This window comes from Marmota flaviventris, chromosome 2, assembly GCF_047511675.1.
Source record: "Marmota flaviventris isolate mMarFla1 chromosome 2, mMarFla1.hap1, whole genome shotgun sequence".
NCBI classification, from domain to species: Eukaryota; Metazoa; Chordata; class Mammalia; order Rodentia; family Sciuridae; genus Marmota; species Marmota flaviventris.
Window position 1 is genome coordinate 62,519,139 of NC_092499.1, and position 19,646 is coordinate 62,538,784.

A 19,646-nucleotide genomic window follows, 5' to 3' on the forward strand; every position below is an offset into this window, starting at 1 on the left:
CATAGCAAGAACAAAACAAACAAAAACAGATAATTGGTCCCTTAGGAAAGATGATATCCAAATGGTCAAAAATATATGGTGAAAGATTCATCTTTATTTGTCCTAAGGAAAATGCAAATTTAAAACACATTATAATATCACTTCCTATCTGGGCATGGTGGCTCATGCCTATAATCTCAGAACTTTGGAAGGCTGAACTAGGAGGATTGCAAATTTGAGGCCAGCCTCAGCAATTTACATGACCCTGGTCTCAAAATAATAAATTTACCCGCCCGCCGGCGACCGACCGTGCGACTGAGAGGCTAGAGATCGCCCGCCCGCCAGCGACCGGGAGCTGAAACCAACCAGAGACAGTCCAGTCCCACCCCCCCATTCGGACACCACGGCAAGGAGCCTGGGGCCAGCCATAGCAGAGAGGTGACATCACTGGAGCTCGGCCGTCAGAATTCCTTCCCAGCGGATTCCACTTTAGCAGGCATAGTCTATCAACACAAAGGAGAGACAACAGAGATATACAAAACCAAAACAAATCTATAGAAGAGAGCAGAAACACAGCAATCAAATAGAGCTGGAAAGTAACGTGAACATCATGAAAAAACAAGGGAAAAAAGGAGTACAAACAATGCAGGACAACTTAATTCTACGGGAGGACCTAGAAGCATCAGAAACAGGGATAGGGAAAGAACTCAAGGCATACCTACCTCAGATGGAAAGGAATATTAGAGAAGACATGAGACAGCAAGTCCAAGAAATAAAAGTATATTTTGAAAATGAATTAAACAAACAAATTCAAATGGCAAAGAATGAGCTTTACAAGGAGATAGAGATCTTTAAAAAAATCAAACAGTAATCCTAGAAATGCAGGAAACTATAGACCAAATTAAAAACTCAAACAAGAATATTACAAATAGACTAGATCAAGTAGAAGTCAGAACATCAGATAATGAAGACAAAGTTTATCAACTTGAAAAGAATATAGTCAACACAGAAAAGATGCTTAAATCCCACGAGCAATCTATTCAAGAGATATGGGATGTCATAAAAAAACCAAATTTGAGAGTCATTGGGATAGAAGAAGGCATAGAGATTCAAACCAAAGGAATGGACAACATGTTAAATGAAATAATTCTAGAAAACTTCCCAGAGATGAAAGATGGAATGGATTGCCAAATCCTGGAAGCCTACAGGACCCCAAACATTCAAAACCGTAATAGACCAACTCCAAGACATATAATTATGAAGATAGCCAACATACAGAACAAGGAGAGAATATTAAAAGCTACGAGAGAAAGGAGGCAGATTACTTTCAGGGGTAAACCAATTAGTTTAATGACTGATTTTTCATCACAGACTTTGAAAGCGAGAAGATCCTGGAACAATGTATTTCAAACGCTGAAAAACAATGGATTCCAACCAAGAATACTGTATCCAGCAAAATTAAGCTTCATATTTGACAATGAAATTAAAATCTTTCACAATAAACAAAAGCTAAAAGAATTCGCAGCCAGAAAACCAGCACTGCAAAGCATTTTGAGCAAAATACTACAAGAAGAGGAATTGAAAAATAGTGCCCAAAACTAACAGCGGGAGGTATCTCAGTAAAGGGGGAGGAAAATAACCAAAAAGTAAAAACTAGCCAAACTAAAATAAATAAATAAATAAACATAACTGGAAGTACAAATCATATTTCAATTGTAACCTTAAATGTTAATGGCCTAAACTCACCAATCAAGAGACATAGGCTAGTAACCTGGATCAAAAAAACAAATCCAACAATATGCTGCCTTCAGGAGACTCATATGATAGGAAAAGACATACACAGGCTGAAGGTAAAAGGTTGGGAAAAATCATACCACTCGCATGGCCCTCGGAAGCAAGCAGGAGTGGCCATACTCATATCGAATAAAATCAACTTCAAACCTAAGTTAATCAAAAGGGATAAAGAAGGACACTATATACTGTTAAAAGGAACCATCCACCAACAAGACATAACAATTATCAATTTATATGCACCAAACAATGGAGCTGCAATGTTCATAAAACAAACTCTCCTCAAGAGCCAAATAGACTACAACACAATAATTATGGGTGACTTCAACACACCGCTATTGCCATTAGACAGATCCTCTAGACAAAAACTGAATAAAGAGACTATAGAACTCAACAGCACAATCAATAACCTAGACTTAACCGACATATATAGAATATATCAACCATCATCAAGTGGATACACGTTCTTCTCAGCAGCACATGGATCCTACTCAAATATAGACCATATATTATGCCATAGGGCAACTCTTAGTAAATATAAAGGCGTGGAGATAATACCATGCACCATATCTGATCATAATGGAATGAAACTGGAAATCAATGATAAAACAAGGAACGAAAAATCCTACATCACATGGAAAATGAACAATATGCTACTGAATGATCAATGGGTTACAGAAGACATAAAGGAGGAGATAAAAAAATTTTTAGAGACAAATGACAATACAGACACAACATACCGGAATCTATGGGACACAATGAAAGCAGTTTTAAGAGGAAAATTCATTTCTTGGAGTTCTTTCCTCAAAAAAAGAAAAAACCAACAAATAAATGAACTCACACTACACCTCAAAAATCTAGAAAAGGAAGAGCAAAACAACAGCAAATGTAGTAGAAGACAAGAAATAATTAAAATTAGAGCAGAAATCAACGAAATTGAAACAAAAAAAACCATTGAAAAAATTGATAAAACTAAAAGTTGGTTCTTTGAGAAAAAAAAAAGATCGACAGGCCCTTAGCCATGCTAACGAAGAGAAGAAGAGAGAGAACTCAAATTACTAACATACGGGATGAAAAAGGCAATATCACAACAGACACTACAGAAACACAGAAGATAATTAGAAAGTATTTTGAAACCCTATATTCCAATAAAATAGAAGATAGTGAAGATATCGATAAATTTCTTAAGTCATACGATCTGCCCAGATTGAGTCAGGAAGACACACACAATTTAAACAGACCAATAACAAAGGAAGAAATAGAAGAAGCCATCAAAAGACTACCAACCAAAAAAAGCCCTGGACCGGATGGGTATACAGCGGAGTTCTACAAAACATTCAAAGAAGAATTAATACCAATACTTTTCAAGCTATTTCAAGAAATAGAAAAGGAAGGAGCTCTTCCAAATTCATTCTATGAGGCCAACATCACCCTGATCCCGAAACCAGACAAAGACACTTCAAAGAAAGAAAACTACAGACCAATATCTCTAATGAACTTGGATGCAAAAATTCTCAATAAAATCCTGGCGAATCGAATACAAAAGCATATCAAAAAAATTGTACACCATGATCAAGTAGGATTCATCCCTGGGATGCAAGGCTGGTTCAATATACGGAAATCAATAAATGCTATTCACCACATCAATAGACTTAAAGACAAGAACCATATGATCATCTCGATAGATGCAGAAAAAGCATTCGACAAAGTACAGCATCCCTTTATGTTCAAAACACTAGAAAAATTAGGGATAACAGGAACTTACCTCAACATTGTAAAAGCTATATATGCTAAACCTCAGGCTAGCATCATCCTAAATGGAGAAAAACTGAAGGCATTCCCTCTAAAATCTGGAACAAGGCAGGGATGCCCTCTCTCACCATTTCTATTCAATTTAGTTCTTGAAATACTAGCCAGAGCAATTAGACAGACAAAAGAAATTAAAAGCATAAAAATAGGAAAAGAAGAACTTAAATTATCGCTATTTGCGCATGACATGATAATATATTTAACAGACCCAAAAGGGTCTACAAAGAAACTGCTAGAGTTAATAAACGAATTCAGCAAAGTGGCAGGATATAAAATCAACACGCATAAATCAAAGGCATTCCTGTATATCAGCAACAAAACTTCTGAAATGGAAATGAGGAAAACCACTCCATTCACAATATCCTCAAAGAAAATAAGATACTTGGGAATCAACCTAACAAAAGAGGTGAAAGATTTATATAATGAAAACTACAGAACCCTAAAGAGAGAGAGAGAAGAAGATCTTAGAAGATGGAAAAATGTACCCTGTTCATGGATAGGCAGAACTAACATCATCAAAATGGCGATATTACCCAAAGTTCTCTACAGATTTAATGCGATGCCAATCAAAATCCCAACGGCATTTCTTGTAGAAATAGATAAAGCAATCATGAAATTCATATGGAAAAACAAAAGACCCAGAATAGCAAAAGCAATTCTAAGCAGGAAGTGTGAATCTGGAGGTATAGCGATACCAGAGTTCAAACTGTACTACAAAGCAATAGTAACAAAAACAGCATGATACTGGTACCAAAACAGGCAGGTGGACCAATGGTACAGAATAGAGGACACAGAAACCAATCCACAAAATTACAACTTTCTTATATTTGATAAAGTGGCCAAAAACATGCAATGGAGGAGGATAGCATCTTCAACAAATGGTGCTGGGAAAACTGGAAATCCATATGCAACAAAATGAAACTGAATCCCTTTCTCTCTCCATGCACAAAAGTTAACTCAAAATGGATCAAGGAGCTAGATATCAAATCAGAGACACTGCGTCTGATAGAAGAAAAAGTTGGCTACGATCTACATACTGTGGGGTCGGGCTCCAAATTCCTTAATAGGACACCCATAGCCCAAGACGTAATAACAAGAATAAACAAATGGGACTTACTTAAACTAAAAAGTTTTTTCTCAGCAAGAGAAACAATAAGAGAGGTAAATAGAGAGCCTACATCCTGGGAACAAATTTTTACCCCTCACACTTCAGATAGAGCCCTAATATCCAGAATATACAAAGAACTCAAAAAATTAAACAATAAGATAACAAATAACCCAATCAACAAATGGGCCAAGGATCTGAACAGACACTTCACAGAGGAGGACATACAATCAATCAACAAGTACATGAAAAAGTGCTCACCATCTCTAGCAGTCAGAGAAATGCAAATCAAAACCACCCTAAGATACCATCTCAATCCAGTAAGATTGGCAGCCATTATGAAGTCAAACAACAACAAGTGCTGGCAAGGATGTGGGGAAAAGGGTACACTTGTACATTGCTGGTGGGACTGCAAATTGGTGCAGCCAATTTGGAAAGCAGTATGGAGATTCCTGGGAAAGCTGGGAATGGATCCACCATTTGACCCAGCTATCGCCCTTCTCGGACTATTCCCTGAGGATCTTAAAAGAGCTCACTATAGGGATACCGCCACATCAATGATCATAGTGGCACAATTCACAATAGCTAGACTGTGGAACCAACCTAGATGCCCTTCAATAGATGAATGGATAAAAAAAATGTGGCATCTATACACAATGGAGTATTACGCAGCACTAAAAAATGACAAAATCATAGAATTTGCAGGGAAATGGATGGCAATAGAGCAGATTATGCTAAGCGAAGCTAGCCGATCCTTAAAAAACAAATGCCAAATGTCTTCTTTGATATAAAGAGAGCAACTAAGAACAGAACAGGGAGGAAGAGCATGAGGAAAATATTAACATTAAACAAAGACAAGTGGGGGGAGAGAAAGGGAGAGAGAAGGGAAAGCATATGGAGATGGTAGGAGACCCTCAATATTACACAAAATTACATATAAGAGGTTGTGAGGGGAAAGGGGGTGGGGAACAAGGGAGAGAATTGAACAACAGCAGATGAGGTAGAGAGCGAAGATGGGAGGGGAGGGGAGGGTGGATAGCAGGGGATAGGAAAAGTAGCAGAATACAACAGTCACTAATATGCCATTATGTAAAAATGTGAGTGTGTAACCGATGTGATTCTGCAATTTGTATTTGGGGTAAAAAAGGGAGTTCATAACCCAATTGAGTCAAATGTATGAAAGATGATATATCATGAGCTTTGTAATGTTTTGAACAACCAATAAAAATAAATAAATAAATAAATAGATAAATAAATAAATAAATTTTAAATGGTTGGGGATATGACTCAGTGGAAAGCTTTCTCTACCTCAGATTGAACCCCTGAGTTCAATCCCCAGTACCAAAAAATTTTGAAAAGAAAAACTATCAAGTGTAGGTGAAAATATGAAACAAAGAGAACTCTTTTATGGTAGTTATGAGAGTACAATTTGGCACAACCACTTTGGAGACTTGTTTGGCATTATATACTAATGTTGAACCTATGCATTATTTAGGACCCAGGAATTCCACTCCTGGGAACCAACAGCAATGTATGCCTGTGCTACCATGCTCACCAAAAGGCAAAAACATTTATAACAATTAAAATTAGCACAATTTAAAATAGTCCCCAAATAGAAACTGCACAAATGTTCTTTAATGATTGGATGATCAATCATGGTATTTCACACAACATAATACTATACAGCATCAAAAATGAGGATCTACAAACTAATATGCAAAAACATAAATGAATCTCACAAATACATTGGGCAGCAGAAATTGCAGTAGTGCCCCCTTCTCCATAGCAAATCTTAACTAAGCTTCTCCAGAAATCTTCACTATAATTGATTTTAGGACTATCAGCAAGAGTCTCTACAAAAGAGTTCAATGTAGGTAAACTTCCTATTTTCCTGTTACTCTATTTTACTTGGTCAGTGGCCTGGAAGAAATCAGCACTCCGGTTGCTAAATACCCTTTTACTAGTTTTTCACAAATATTTATCCAGTATAGTAGTTTGTAAAAGTGTGTTGCAAATGCAAAATGTGATAATAAAAAAGATCCTTTAACAAGGCCTCTGGCCTTGAGCTAGAACTTCACAGAGGCGCCTACATTTCTAAGATAAGTTACAGTTGGGCTCCATGGTAACAGCTGGCAGGGGGAAGAAAGAAAGGGGAGAAGACGCTCTCCCCTTCTCAGGGGTTGTCCTTGAAGAGTTAACTTGCCCAGAACAGTGAAAGAAAAAGCTGCTTTATGTGAACTTCTGCAGACTGGGAACTTCTGAGTCCCTCCCCTTACATGCCGTGTATAAAGTTCTGAAACTACTTGAACTCCTAGTTCAGGGGATTAATTGATTACAGCGAAAGCTGTGCCCTCTGAACCTGGCTGCAGCCAAATAAACTGTTTTCTGCTATTTTCAGTGCCTTGCCTCTTCTGTCCCTTATAACAAAACGAGACGTAAATGAGTGTTTTCTATGATTTCATTTATTTAAGTTACAAAAATTGTTAAAACTCATCTACGTTCTTAGAAGTAAAGAGAATGACTCTTGGTTGGGCTCTGGGGTCGTAATGGAGAGGCAGTGTGAGGGGATTTCTAGTTGCTAGTAATGTTCAGTGTCTCATTCCGGTGCTAATTACACAGGTGCAATCAGGTTTTTAAAACTTATCGGGTTGGACACTTATGATAAATGCCTTTAGATATATGTTATATTTAAATATAATGTTAGAAAAATAAGGAGGAAATGACCAAGGTAATGCTTCTAGCAGGAAAATATAAAAATGGGTTCATCACAGAGGCCCTATGTGTCATGCTAGGGACCATATGCCCCTCAGATTCTGTGGTCACTTGGAGAGAAAGGGTCCTTTGGTTTTTCTTTTCTGGCAATGGGTGCTACCCTCTGAGAGGGCCCATCAGACACTGTAGACTTCTGTGCAGTTTGAATTCCATCCTGGAACATTGGAACTAAAGATAGAGAAGGAAGGGAGGGAGACGAGAGGGAGAAAAAGGTGAAAGCATGATCTCCACACTTCCTCATGGAAGTTCTACCCAGTGGATGTATTCCTTTTGTAAATCACACTTGTCACCCTAAAACCTAGAAGGCAGCCCTAACACACCACAGATGCTCTTCAATGGAGTGTGGGGATAATATTTTATTTCTGGGTAGCACTGTGATTCCAGTACAGGGTTTGATGTGATAATGTAAAGTGTCCAATTTAATAGAGATATATATACATGTCATGTAAATTTATATGGAAGGATTGGAAAGTTACCTATATAATAATACATTAAAAAAAAACAAAGAGAAAAAAGCAGAACAGGTAAACTGAAACCATCAACATGAGCTAATGCTTCACGACAAGGTCTCTCTACCTCAGAATTAATGACATTGGGAGCAGGCTCATTCTTTGCGGTGGTGGCTGTCTGCATGTCTGCAGCATGTTTAGCAGCATCACCAGCGTCTACCCCCTGGATGCCAGTAGCACTCCTCCTCTAGTCATGACCAGGAGAAATGTCCCTGGACATTGCCAAATGCTCCCTGGAGACCTCATCACCCCAGTTGAGAATCATGCCCTACGGAACACTTTGCTTTTGTTTCTGTCATTCCTGTAGGCAGTCATAGTCTGTCCTGAGTGAAGCCATGACTTCAAAATCCAATGCAGCTCACTATTTTCCAATCACTGGAGCCAGAGCTCCTTGGAAGATGTTGGAACTAGTCTTGGGGACAAGAAAAAGCATGATAGGCTGAGCCCATTTTGATAACTCTCAGAAAACAAAAAACAGTTCCAGAGAAATCTGGATTTGGTTTTACTGGATTTTTAAAGAAGATGCCCACTGTTAAGGTTGGAAAAGCTAGAGGGATTTATGACAACAATGAATAGTAATGATAGTGGTGACATCTATTGGAAGGAATCCATTTTTCCGACTGTGCTTAGAAACTCACAGCTGTGGAGTGGCTTCTAGATGTGAAACCCTGAGCACCAGGATTAATGTTGATCATTTAGAACCAAAGCCATTTTTGCTCTGGTCAGTTTCATGATTCAGCCCAGCATCAATTTTGATAAAAGAGCCCTAGCTGTCCACATGGATACCTTCAGGAAGAACAGGTCCAAACAGAGGACAACTAAGAAGTTGTCTGGTTTCAAGGTGCTAAACAGGACTCCAGCCATCGACACCAGCTAACTGTTCTGCTAGCCCAGCCCGCATGAGCACCCTTAGTGGTCAGGGCCATGTAAGAGTATCTAGACCCAGCAGCTCCAGAGGCTGAGGCAGGAGGATCTCAAGTTCAAAGCCAACCTCAGCAACAGAGAAGCACTAAGCAACTCGGTGAGACCCTGTCTCTAAATAAAGTACAAAATAGGGCTGGGGATGTGGCTCAGTGGTTGAATATCCCAGAGTTCAATCCCTGGTAACCGCCCCCCACCCTCCCAACAAAAAGAATATCTAAAAAGGACAGTTGTTTAGGAAGCAAGCCCAGCACCACAGCTTCAGGAAATAGATGCCTATTAATCAGGAACGAAATGAATTTCAGCAAAATCATTTCTAGACTGGGCTATAAGGCATGAGAGTGGGACATGAAAGTCAGTGCTTATGTTTGAAGACATGCTCTACAGCAACCTCCTCCACCTCAAAAAGCCCGTGGCTCTTGCCCTCAAGAATATCCTGTATTCCCCTATGGTTAAAGGAGAAAATGACAATAAAACCTAAACATCATGACACCTTTTTGGGATTAAGCCCAGACTCCCTGGGAGAACCTCTTTTGAACAGAGGGCTGGAACTTGCTTTCTGTAATGGTTGTGGGTAAGTACAGAATGTGCTGGCTCATAGTAAATGGTCCTTTGGAGGAGATTGTTTCAGTGTTAGCCATTATTTCTCTCTGGTCAAGGTTCATTTGCTTTTCCTTTGGGAGCTTCATTCATATTTTTGATCTTATAAAATGACCCAGGCTCTTGCAGATTGGCTTCAATCTATCATCATCTTCTATCTTCTCTGGCCACAGTGATCAGTTCAGGGAGGGCCGTGGTGCCTAATTCAGACCAATGAGAGAGATACAGCAAAGGCCAGCAATTGTTGAGAAGATGAGAACTGATCAGATGATGGCGGCATCCTGAGTGTTGTAGGGCAAGGTTCTGAGGTTGAGAACTGCTGCCGCCATTTTGTTACCAGGAGGGGAATGGACTTGACGATAAGAATGAGCCAAGAGCTGTAGAAAGCCAGGACTTAGTTTTGGATTTTTAGGATCAAACTGCCTGAAGTCAGGGCTAAATATGGATTGTTCAGTTATATAAACATTGTCATTTTTTTAGTAGCTAACAACAACAATATATTATCTAACCCAGTTTTCTTTAAAAAATTTAAGTAATTGTACAAAAAGTTTTCTATCACTTGCAACATACAGGATCGTGACAAATATAATGTGTTCAGAAAAAATTTAGAAGGATTTGCATGAAACTCAGCAAGACAGTTGCCTTTATGGAGAGGCACTGGGGGTCTAGGTTAAGAGGGAGACTTATTTATGTGTGTATACAAAATTGACCGTTTCGAGGGATTTTTGTTTGTTTGTTTGCTTTTTACTATGTGCAGGAATCTTTTTCAACTAAAAAGCAAGTAACTATTTTTTTAAAAAAAAATAAACTGGTTCTAAGCAAATTTAGGACTATTGCATGCAGATCATCTCTAGGAATTAGCTAAAATTATAGGCTTTCCCTTAAAGCAACAATACAGTAAATCTGAAGGACCCAAGAACTTGTATTTTTAAAGCTCTCCAGCTGATTTTTATAGCCAGCCATGTTAGGACTTCATTCTTCCACGGAGTTCTCTATCACAGCTGCACATTAGAATCACTTAGTAGAGCCCCCGAAGGTACCAGTGCACCAATCACGCCCCAGAAGGATGAAGATCCTAACAAAAGACAACCAGGAAATGCAAAAAGACTTCCTAAGGAGGGTCTCTTAGAGAAGCTCTGCAGGCTAAAACTTGGGATAACACCAACTGTTGAAGAAGCTATGTGAGAACAGCTGGGACTCTCACACACTGCTGATAGGAGCACACACTGACATAAGCCATTTTAGAAAATGTTTAATAGTATCTATTATAGCTAAGCATATGCCTTCCTATGACCCAGGAATTCTACTCCTTGATATAGTCCTAAAAGACTTGGGTGTATATGATACCAAAAGGCATGTACAAAATTATTCATAATATTTTTATTCAAAATAGATGAAACTGGAAACAATCCAAATGTCCAGCAATGGTAGAACAAACAGACTTGTACATGAATCATTGAAATCCTACATAGCATATAGAATATACATAGAATATATGAGTATAAACTACTGTACTTATATATACAACATTGACAAATCACAGAGACATTATACCTGGCAAAATAAACTTTATTTGAATGTATAAGAATGCATTTGTGTGATCTTTTTTATGTGAAGCTCAAGAGCAGGCAAAACTAGATTATGATGATAGAGGTCAGGAGAGGGGTCACTTCCAAGGAGGACTTCTAGGGTGTGGATAATGTTCTATATCTTGATCCACTGGTGGGGAACCAGGTAGGTCCCATTGTAAAAACCTATGAAGCTGTACATTTCAGATCAGTATACTTCACTGAATGTAAACCTCAGCAAACAGTTAAAGTAAATCAGGCATGATGGCACACACCTGTGATTCCAGTTCCTCAGGAGGGTAAGGCAGGAGTGTTATAAGTTTGAGGCCAGCTTGAGTAATTTAGGGAGACATGTCCTACAATAAAATAAAGGGGGTTGGAGAAGTAGCTTAGTAGCTTGCCTGCATAAAAGAAACTGGATTCAATCCTCAGTACTGAAAAAAAAAGTAAAATTAAAAAAAAAAACAGGAAAAAAACTATTCTTATATGCATCCATGTTTGAGAACCACTATTCTGCAGCCTCTGGCGTCAGAAGGGCATCTGACAAGTAAATCACTCTGCTTTGGTGATAGGATTTGTTTTGTACCTCTTATCTCTCTGAAATCCTTCCTTCAGTTAACTCCTGTGGAAACTAGCCTTTCTACATTATTAATCACATTGGCCTGGGGAAGTGGGAAAGAGTAAATTACATGCTATACATGTTAAATTACTTCTAAACTTCTATTTTTAATTTATAAGAATTTTTATGCAATGATGCCACTAGAATGGCTAGCATAAATCCAAAATGCATCTGTATATTTTTCTTTCTTGCAATGTTTGCTAAGGTGCAATATGGATGATGAGTCACTCTTTCCATATTGTACAGTTAAGAGGCTTCTCGGTAGCCTGGTGTGGTGGCACATGCCTGTCATACCAGTGATTTGAGAGGCTAAAGCGGGAGAATGGTGAGTTTGATACAGTCTCAGCAATTTAGCAAGACTCTAAGTAATTTAGTGAGTCTGTCTCAAAATAAGAAGTAAAAAAGACTGGAGATGTAGCTCAGTAGTAAAGTGCCCCTGGTTCAATACCTATCACCCAAGGGGGAAAAAAAGTTCTTAGTATCATATATGGAAATGCAATTCATTTAAAAATACCTATTTCTTATTACTCAGCAATAAAAGAGAATAAAATTATGGCATTTGTAGGTAAGTGGATGGAGTTAGAGAATAGCATGCTAAGTGAAGTAGGCCAATCCCCCAAAACCAAAGGCTGAATGTTTTCTCTGGTAAGTGAATGCTAACCATGGGATGAGTGGAGAAACTTTGGATGGGGCAAAGGGGAGGGCAGGGGGCATGGGGGTAGGAAAGATGGTGGAATAAGATGGACATCATTACCCTAGGTACACATATGATTTCACAATTTGTGTGACCCTACTTTGGGTACAACCAGAGAAGTCAAAAATTGTGCTCCATTTGTGAAGAATGAATTGAAGAGCATTCTGCTGTCATGTATAACTCATTAGAACAAATAAATATATTATAAAAATAAAATATAATATAAAAACTATTCCTACTTTCAAATGGTTCATCACTCTAACAGCATAACAGGCCCAGCTCTGGCATTCTTAACAAAGTTCTATTCCTCAGTGGGAACCAGTGCTGGGCTGCCATTGCTTACTCAAGGATTTCCCATCCTGTCCAGCACCAGTTCTGAAATAAAAATGAGTGTCCAGTCTCACCTTCAAATTGAAGATGTCTGTCCAGTTCCTGGAACGAACAGAAATCTCATTCAAGATAGAGATTATAAAATTCTTAATACTTCCACTATTTAAGGTTGGGACCATCTTTGCTAAGTAGTGTGATCCCAGAAAATGTCCTTTTTGTTATTTGACTCTTACAAACTGCTCTATGTAAAGCACCCTGGTCGGAATACAAAGTAAGGCCCTGCTTTTACATTCATGGGTTGGTCAGGGGCACATGATATCTAGAAAGGGAAACAAAGAATGGAATAGACTATGTAAATGATTGAATAAAAAAAATGTGATTGGAACAAAGTGCCCCAAGGGTTCAGAGTGGCTGAGATCACTTCAGAGTAGGAAGAAATAATTAGAAGTGCCCTTACAGCCCCTGCCCATGACACATTTAGATAAAGAGCAGTTAGAGGGGAGGAATCATTGAAAAGCAAGTCAAACCCTACGGGAACCTCTGGAAGAATGTCCAAGAGAATACAAGAGATTGGCTAACAGCAAATCCTGAATTCCCATTCCATTTTGGTCTCCCACACACTCAGGGGGAGAGTGGAACAGGTTGTGACAACCCTATGCTATTTACTCCTGTGCAGTAGCAGAGGACTTTACTGTGTTCTACTGTAGCATTTGATATTGTTGTCCCTTTTCTCTCCAATCATCAAAACTACAACATTCTCATATTTGGCATTTAGATGACAGTGGGGTTTCTAAGTATATTGTCTTCATTTACATTTTTCAACCACCCTACAAGCTGGATGTCATTCAGATCCATTTTACAGATGAAGAAACCAACAAACAAAGGAGTCCAGTAGCTTGCCAGATTCACATAGCCAGTGCTTGGTGGAGTCAGCTCCTGAGCCTGGCTCCCTGCCCAGGTGCCTGAGCTCCTGTTGCCATAGAAACTGTTCTCAAGGTACAGAGCTCTGGACTATGATGCAAACCTCTAGACTGCTCTTGAAGAAAGGCTTCTGTGACAGCAGGAGCTTATGCTCACAATTGCATCCCATTTAGCCTCTTGAGTCTTTCTCAATGCCATCACGTTGTTTTAGGTTTTCGTTTCTACCTCTCATGTCTGTGTGCCTGCAATCTCTGCACTTCCATGATAAGCTATCAGGAACAGCGTCTAAGACTTCCAGGGACCACTGGAAATCTGATATTGTTGAAGTCCGTTAACCACAGCATGGGCTCAGCAAGCATCGGCTTTTCTTTTCCTGTACTCTCTTTTGCCTAGCACAGTGCTACATACAGCTCCAAAAATATGACTTGCAGACAGTAGGCATACAAAAACTCATTTCAGAATTTTAGGCATAAACTCTATAGATGAAATGGGGCAGGCTAATAGCACTCTTGCTCCAAAATAACATCTGACCTAATGATTTAGTATTATTACTCTCAGTCTCTGGGTGAGTTTAAACCATTTTTTTCCCTTCCTTTCTCTCAGGAAGAACAATTAACCTATTCATGAAATAAGATGGCTGAAAGTGAAAAAATAACTCACAAGGCTCAGCATATGATAAAATGGGAAGAGAGAGGCTGCAAAACCCAGTGGTCTGCTCTCATTTTGCCATGGTCTGTCATATGTAGCAGGAGCTGCTGGGTCTACTGTCCAGACTCTGCTGCTGCAAATCGTTGCTGCTCAGGGCTGAGTGCCAGGATTAGGACTTGCCAGGATTCACAATTCTATAAGCTTCAACTGTTGGCTTCTGCTTTGGATCTAAAATGTGCCATTGCACCAAAAAAAAAAAAGTACTTAGGTATTGGGGGTCCAAGACTGGAAAGGACGAAGAACTGAAGCACAGTTAAGTCAGATAAACAGAACTTAAGACGATGATCAGCTTCCCTTCTGAAGTATAGGATATGAGGTTCCAGCCTGCCAGAAACTGAGTTCTGTCTTAGGAGAAGCACTTTCAAGAATCCCCCAAAGTATGTAGACACCCTGCCCTGAAACAATCATTTTATGATGATGAAATCAAGACATTTCATGTAAGGTGATTCCTCAGGAATTATATGTATCTCTCCTAATTCCTCCTGGAACCTAATTCTCAGGCTTTTCCTGACAACTTTAAGGTATTCACCACCTAGAAACTAGATTCACCAAATACAAACACTAGGTGACATTATGAACCACTTAACAAAAGCTAGTCAGTGTTTCGGCACTTTTTATTAACTTATGTAATTCTAACAACAACTCTATAAAATAGAATTGACGTTTTCCTTTAATTTCTTATGAACAAATTGAGGCACTGAGAGATTTAGGCAAGTTGCTTCAGCTCATAGAGAGGCAAATGGAGTCGGGATTCACATCCAGAAAAGTCTAGTCCCGCAGTCCACACTTTAAACACAGTAAAACAACCAGGCAGTGGGAAGGGTTATATAGAAATGGGGACAATAAGGGAAGAAGGCACGGATAAGAAGTGAGATGGACACATTTCCCTTCAAGAGATGGAGTCTACCCCTGGGCTGGCCCTGTGGCTTGCTTTGACCAAGAGAATGTGGCAGTAGTAAGAATGCATGTGTTACAAGCCTGAGTTTTAAGAGATTCAGTATCTTCTGCTTTTCTCTGTTTGGAAGCCCAAGTGCAAGAAAGACCGGGTTGTTCTTCAGAAAAGAGAGGCCAGTGGGAAGCCCTAGAGATGAGACTCCTCCTGGAGGACGAGACCTTGTGGAAGAGCACACCGAGGCTCCCACGAGGCTCCCACACCGACAGAACAAAGCCCCTAGGCATGTGAGTGAAGACCCAATGAACTTCCAGCCTAGGCCAGTGGCAGCCAGATGGAGCCATGTGAGTAAGCTCAAGTGAGGACCACAGAAGAAGCATCCAGGCACCCAGAGAATGGTGAGAAATAATACATGATTCTTTGAAGGCACAAAGTTTTGAAGGGGGTTGTTATGCAGCAAAAATAACTGATACAGAGGGTAACTGAATTACTTGACTTTAAAATTCCTTGTTACCCTGAAATTTTATGGCTCAGTGAAGCAGGATAAGCACATTTGGTTGAAGTAGATCACCATGTAAGGAAAGATCAGGAGGTAAGCTTAAGGCCAGCTAAGGGGGCCTCAGTGCCCCAGTAAGGAATTTGGACTCAACTGGTAGGTTCTGAAGATGTTGTCTGAGGAGGGGAAGCGGCATGAGAAGATAGCTCTTTAGGAAGACTAACATAGCAGCAGCCTATAGAATAGACATGTGAACATATAGAGCAGATGTGAGACAAAGGGACAGGAAGGCCTGATTGCTGAGCCTAAAAGATGTAGTTGGAAATTACTGAGCAACAAGCCAGTGAATGCAGAATCAAGCCTCCAGTCTTTAAAGAACAGATGTTTTCTGCCTAACTACAGCCTCTATCAACTCTTCATTTTTCCCAGCTATGAATGTTCTTACTTTCAAAGATCCATGGATGATGCACAGTGTGTGGTTAAGAGCCTGGTGTTTGAGATTAGAGAAACCTGGCTTTAAACATGTTCTCTTCTACCTTCTGACTGTGCACCTTGTTACTGAGATGAGCTGTATCTTAGCTTCCTCCCCTGTAAAGTGGACATAATGATAATTGCCATACTACACAGGAACTGCAAAGACAAAAAGAGATGATGCCTGTTATGTATTTTTGGCGAATCACCAAATAACCAAGTAATATAAATATTGGGATGATCATTTTCCTTTCATGTAGTAGTCAGGGTCAGGGGTTTCAGGTTGATTCTTCACACCTGCATAAAAAAACACACGGTAAGAGCTGTGTTCTATGCATACCTTCTAGGGTTATTCCACTCCCCTCCATTCCAAAAGGAAGAGGGGAAAAGAACAGGAAAGACCATGCCCAAGAATGATGGAGTGAGACCCTCAATGCACCAACCTGTTCACATTCCATTGGCAAGAAATTAGACACATGGCACGTAGCTTGCAAAGGGACTAGGAAGTCCCCAGCTAAAATTCCACTCAATAAAAATAGAAGGGAAGAGAAGAGCTGGATATTAGTTGGCATTGCTGAACTACAAAATCCACCTGAATATATCTTCCAACATCTTACAAACCTGCAGTTAAATCAGCATACTGCAGTTAAATCCTGTGCATCGGGATTTTCTAAATCTCTTCAACGGACTCTAATGTGCAGCAAAGTTTACGAACCACTAGGTTAAGATTTATCTCTGGCATGGTTCTCTGCCTCATGGATTAAGGCGCACATTTCAAACTTTTGAGCATAAGAATCTCCCAGGGGGTCTTGTTAAAATGCAGACCCTGATTCAATAGACCTGGGGTGGGCCTGAGAATCTGCATGTCTAACTACCAGATGAGGCTGGCCTACTGGCTCACAGGCAACATTTTCAGTAGTGAGGGTTTAAGCAATTATATTCAGTTCTAGAACTCCAAGTTATTGCTGTGCAGTCAGTTCCATGACTGAACATTTTTGGTAATCAGTGAAGCTCAGTGTATGCTTTTCTATTCTACCCTTCAAAGATACTATCATCTCAAAAAAACAGGATGAATACTTCCCTACTTCAAACTTGCTAGAGAACTGTTTCAAATTACCCTCTTGAGACTGCTCCCCCCACACACACACAAAAAAAAATATTCAATGGATATCCTCTCTTGGACTAATATTGACTTGACATTTTGTCCCAGGAAGTTAGAAAACTGGAGGAGAGAAGTCAGAGGGTTGTCTTTTATTTTAAAACTGAAATTTCCTACTTTCACAAATGTATCTGCCTTTAAAGTAATAAGAAAACACTGACAATAAATAACATTGAGAAGAAAATTAGGAATGCTTTCATAAAGAGGACATAAAATGAGTTTTAATTGCAGGGCACTCAATTTGGAACTACCTGTTCCAAACTGCTAAGGAATGGATAAGTTTGAGTGCCCTGCAATGAAAACTTTGGTACATCCAAATCCCAATAAAAACTGAAGACCTAAGCAATACCCATTTTCTTTTCTTTTTTTTAATGAGTTTGACTTTTTTAAAAAATTATTTAATATGACAGCAGAATGCATTACAATTCTTATTGCACATATAGAGCACCACTTTTCATATCTCTGGTTGTATACAAAGTATATTCACACCAATTCATGCCTTCATACATGTACTTTAGCTAATAATGTCCATCACATTCTACAATCATTTCTAACCCCATGTCCCACTCCCTGCCCCTCCCATCCCTCTGCCCTATCTTGAGTTTGCTATTCCTCCCATGACCCACCTCCCTACCCAACTATGAATCAGCCTCCTTATATCAGAGAAAACATTTGGCATTGGTTTTTTGGGATTAGCTAACTTCACTTAGTATTATCTTCTCTAACTCCATCCATTTACCTGCAAATGCCATGATTTTATTCTCTTTTATTGCTGAGTAATATTCCATTGTGTATATGTGCCATATCTTTTTATCCATTTATCTATTAAAGGGCATCTAGGTTGGTTCCACAGTTTAGCTATTGTAAATTGTGGCTGTGTCCCTATAGAATGCTGTTTTAAGTCCTTTGGGTATAGACCAAGGAGAGGGATAGCTGGGTCAAATGGTGGTTCCATTCTCAATTTTCCAAGAAATCTCCATACTTCAATACCCATTTTATTTTCTCTCATTCTTTCTTGAATTTCCCCCATCCAGGCTTTCCCCTTTATTCCTCCATACCTGTGTTTGGAGAAACCCAATGTTCAGTACTCAGTTCTCAGCTAACTCAATCAAACCTTTTAAAAATTTGTGTCCACACAATACCTTCCACTTGCTCTTTTTTCATTAACTATTTTAAAAGAAATATTATACGCACATACTTAAAAATTAATTTGTACCTATTGGCTTGGAAATAAGAAACCAGAGCCCATCATTCTACTCCTTACCTCTCCTGATGCCTATTTTTCTGTGACAACTATTTTTGAATCTTTAGCTTTTATTCCAATATTTAAGTAAATAATATTCTTGAATTGCTATTTTGTTTATCAATTTTAGATATTTGGCTAAAGTAGGATCTAACACATCTCTCCCTTTTTCAAAAACATCTTTCTCCTTGAAATAAACAAGTATTCTTTAAATGACATGATTTAATCCCCCAGGAGCCTTTCACTTGAAAGTTTTAGCATCTATTCATCATTCTTACCTTAATCAATTATTACATTGGAATTGCAAATGGCTATTTTTCTATCATCATATCCATATTTCAGCAAGTATTCTTTCCTTTCTCTTTTTTTCTATCAATATTATTCAATATGTCACATTAGTTACACTCATTATTTTTGATGCTCTAATTGTTCCAAATTTGGCCAGCAGAAGCTGTTTGAGCTGTTTCTGTAAGCTCTGACACAATCCCATTAATCTTTGTGCATTTCCTTACTTTGGAACAACAAGATGTCAAGGCTCACCTTGAACTCTTCCTATCCTACACAAGGACTGAAACACTTTCCAGAAAGAGCCTCAGTTCCTTGTAGGAAAGAATGCTATTTTGGGTTTCTGGTTCTAAAAGCAATGCACACTTACTATAGAAAAAAAAATGAAAAATAACCGAAAGCATAAGGAAGAAAATTAAAATCACATTGTTATTCTACCAAATAACTACTTAAACTTAAGAACTACTTTATTTCCTTTTGGGCTTTTAAATATGTATTTATGAATATTTTGATTTTAAATTATGGGTTGATACTATATTACTCTGCATTTACCAACTATATCATGAGCTTATGTCATTAAATAATCTTAATGACAATTTTAATATTTGTATTATACAAACTATGTCTTAAGTTTTTTGATTCTTTCCCAGAGCATCACACCTGCCTGTTGTGAGCAAACTAAACCATCCTACAGCTGTGAAACCACATCCCGAATCTCCATGGAATTATAGGACATTAGTTTAAGTATCAAAAAGTAATGTGGAATGCATAGAT